The sequence below is a fragment of the Otolemur garnettii genome, unplaced genomic scaffold (genome assembly GCF_000181295.1).
Source record: "Otolemur garnettii isolate 467f Iridium unplaced genomic scaffold, OtoGar3 scaffold00060, whole genome shotgun sequence".
Classification (NCBI taxonomy): Eukaryota; Metazoa; Chordata; class Mammalia; order Primates; family Galagidae; genus Otolemur; species Otolemur garnettii.
The window spans coordinates 7252716-7257021 of NW_003852455.1; positions in this window are offsets into that span (position 1 = coordinate 7252716).

The window sequence follows — 4306 nt, forward strand, 5'->3', positions numbered from 1 at the left end:
ATACATATTTCTGTTTAAAGTCTTAATATGCCCCTAAAGAACTCAGAAGAATCCTGGAGACTGAGTGTAGATTTTGTAATCTCAACCAAGTAATAGCCCAATTATAAGAAAGATGAGGTGGTGGTATATTTGCTAGGTGGTATATTTGGGTTTATAGGAAAAGAAACCTAACAAAGATTAACAAGATCTCAGGTACATGATAGACAACCATTGATTTGTTGAGTGTATTCTTGCTCATTTTTATGATAAAAGTGGGTCAGAAACATTTCATATTCATGTGAAACATGCAATAATATTCATTTATAGTTTTGCCTCAGGGTCCTGTTAATTCTTCTGCTATTTATCATATTGTAGACTAAAGACAACAGGGCTATTTGGTCAACCCACAGAACATCACACCGTAAGCATTGCATCAATAATACCAGGACTAGACAACAACAGATGCCTAATATACAGGAGACCTTGCTAAGAAGCATGCACTGCATAGAATGGAGGATAAAGCTTTGGAAGATTCAGAGTCCTGACACTTCCTTGAAGGTTTAAGGATCTAGTGGTCAAGAATTTACTGGATTATGCCTTCCAAAGTTTAAAAAAAAAAATTTTAACCCACTGAGCCTAGAAGTTATTTTGGGGTTCTGAAGGCAACATATTTCATGCCTAAGAATAATGCTCTGGGTCATATGCTGGAGAACAGAGGAAGGCTTTACCTGTGTCCTGTGGAAAAATGTGTAGTATGGAACTTATGACTAAGTGGAGAGTCATGATATTCAGGAGTAAGTCAATGCCATCTATAGCAAAGAAAATTACTTTTATTGGTTAAAATTCTCATGGTATCCAATGAAAATGTGACCATAAGGCATAAATGACCATATGTCTGGAAGTGCACATCATAAGCTGAGTTATTTCAGTTCTTCAAAGTCATAAAATCAGCCCAGGATCAACCAACCAAAAGATGAAAATGATACACCCAGGTAGAGCCCAAGCAAGACCAGAGATTGGCCAGTTACAAGAGCAGGTAACCTAGATATCTCTGTTAGCCACCAAAGTTATACCAACGAGCCTCCCTTACTTTGTACCTAATACCAGATGAAGGAGGCTGGCAGCACCCTCCAGCTAAAGAAGTGTCAGTAATTCACATTAGCTGGAATAGAAGAATGTGGGCATTTTTTGCGGTAGGAAAGAACAATAATCTTATTATTATTTTTCTCTTCTTTCTTCTTCTTCTCCTCCTTCTCCTTCTTCTTCTTCTTCTTCTCCTTCTCCTTCTCCTCCTCCTTCTTCTTCTTCTTTTTTAACTGTGTTCATACATTATTACAGAATGATCCTATTTTTTTCTTGATCTATTTTTTCTTGATGGTCCCCAACCTGGGACACTCACAGGGACTGCTATTCCCCTCCTCAAACTCAGACTTGGTTTACAGGTAGGTAAACTCAGTAAGTGAATGAAAGTCAAGGATGGACAGCAGCAGACTTTAAACACATTTAAGAATAGTGTTGAAAGAGACTGGAGAAAGGAGATCTTCCCAAAGGTTAGAACTGTAAGTAGTGAACCTGGTCATACAATTCCATTTTGTGAGGAAGGAGAAGTGGCCTGAGATAACAAAATAAACAAACAGATTTCTGGGTGGCGAACGATGGCCTGACTCTCTTGTCAGGGGCCTAGAAAGAAAAAGATGTGAATATGGAAGAGAAGGAGGTTCAGAGCAGAGGTATGGACATGTAGGAGTGGGAGTTGAGTGTAAAGAGTTTAGTATAGTTTGTGAATTCTCATCAGAACTCAGGAAAATAGATTAAATAAGTAAAAACATAAAATTATGTAAATATGACAAGTGACACTAAGGGAACATGAAAGCAGCTGGAATTAGTAATAATGGATAGGAGACACGGTAGTGGTAACCTACTTAAGGTTAAATACTTCTGAAAGGCTTTTGTGAAGAGGCAATCTAGAGGCTTAAGCGAAGGTGAAGGAAGAGCATGCCATGTGGAGGGAATGGCACATGCCTACCTTGAAGAAGGAAGGACCAGGAGTAGGTGATAAGACAATTAGGTTCACTAACTGGCTACCATGTGGCTACATTGGCAGCAGTATACAATGCAGTGAGGTTTCTTAACCTTTGTGTACCAGTGTTTCTCAGTTGTGTTTGTGTCAACATGTGGTGGTGTCTTCCTGAGTGGAGTTTATTATTGTTGTTGTGTGTTTTTGTGTGCTGTCACTAGAATGTCCGACCTTGAATTAGAGCAATGAACATTCATAAATCTCTTGTTAAATGAGACAAGAGTGGAAGTGAAATCAGGCCCATGTTACCGTGTTTTCCCCAAAATAAGACCTACCCCCAAAATAAGCCCTAGCAGGATTTCTATGCATTTGTTAAATATAAGCCCTAACCCGATACTAAGACCTAGTGATGGGCATGGCTATGCAGATACACTGCATAGCCACGCCATGCATTTCAGCATGGAGTGGTAAGGAAGACTGGAATACCTTTTATCTGCCACAGCTCCTTTCTCTGAGCCTTTTGCACTTGTGTGGGTACACATGTGGTAACCGGAGTCACAGGCATCCTATTGCTCATGTGTGAACGGCTAGGAGAAAGGAGTTCATGCATCACTAGCGCCAGCCCCACCAACAAGGTCGGCTCCCCCGTCAAGTTCCAGAAGATGACTTAACTGTATTTTAATAAATGTAGATTGTGATATTATACTTAATAAAAATAAGACATCCCCTGAAAATAAGCCCTACTGTGTCTTCTTGAGAAAAAATAAATATAAGACAGTGTCTTATTTTCGGGGAAACACGGTAGTCCAAGTTTTGGGAGCTAATACCATACAGAAAATGGCAGTGTACAAATGAATTAAATGTTTTTCTAAAGGGAGAGGAAGTGTTACTGATGAAAAGAGATTATGGTGGCCATTAATGAACAGAACTGGCGAAAACATTGTGAAAATTCATTGAATTATGCATCAAAAATGTTGGCTAGCTGTGAGAAGTGTAGCTGACCAAGTAAACATCCATAGAAAAATAGGAAAATCTTAAATGAAAAATCTTGACATAAGAAAGGTGTTGCAAAAATGGTCCTGAAGGAAGAGCTCACGAACAAAAGCTCAGGAGAATCAAAGTTTTCCAATACCTTTTGGAGAGGCAAGATGATGTTTTGTGCCATATTATCACTCAGGATGAAACAGGTATATCAATGTGACCCTGAAACAAAGCGTCAAAGTGCCCAATGGAAGTAAGCCAATTTTCCATGATGAAAAAATTTCTGTCAGTCCAAATCAAAAATCTAAATGATGTTGTTAACCTTTTTTGATATCAGAGGAATTGTTCATTATGAATTTATACCAACTGGAAACACAGTTAACCAAGTTTACTATGTGGAAGTGCTGAAATGGCTGGGCGAAAAAGTTAGATTAAAAAAAAAAACCCTGAACTTTTTGTCAACAACTCATGGCTCTTGGATCACTACAATGCACCAGCTCACACAGCACTGTCTATGAGGAAGTTTTTAGCCAGTCAGCAAATAAGCACCCTCTCTACTCACCAGATCCAGTCCCCAATGACATTTTTTGTTACCCAAAGATAAAAGAAATATTGAAAGGAAGACATTTTGATGACATTCAGGACATCAAGGATAATATGATAATAGCTCTGATGGCCATTCTAGCCCAAGAGTTCCAAAATTGTTTTGAAGGGTGGAGTAGGCACTGGCATCAGTGAATAGCTTCTCAAAGGGAGTACTTCGAAGGTAATTATGGTGATATTCAGTAATGAGGTTATGTAGCATTTTTTTCTCACATGAGTTCATGAACTTAAAGGTCAGACCCTATTTCACCAGATTGGATGGAGGTAGTACACATGAGCCAGTGTGACTGACATTCAGGAGCCAGATTATACTAGACCAAGAAAGGAGTTTGGGTTGTATTCAAAGAGTAATGAAAAATTTTTGAAAAATTTTACTCAAGGATGTGACATGACCCAAATTACTGTTTTAAAACAGTTTCTCTGGTCTGTCTGTGGGACAAGAAAGGGAGGGGAAGATTGGTTAGAAAGCTACTGCAGTCATCCTGTGGGTTAATAACAATGGAAATCCAGACAGGACCTCACCCTGCCTTGTGAATGTGTTACATTGTCTCCCCTTGAGTGGGAGGGAGCTGTGTAGGTGGATGACACAGCCTCTCTCTTACAGATGACATTCCAGTCTGACATTCTGACCAACTTGGTTCCCAAAATATATGGGGTATGGTGCACGCATAGCTCGACAGGATCAGAACTGGGTTAACATGGGGGGATTACCCTCGTGCCACACAG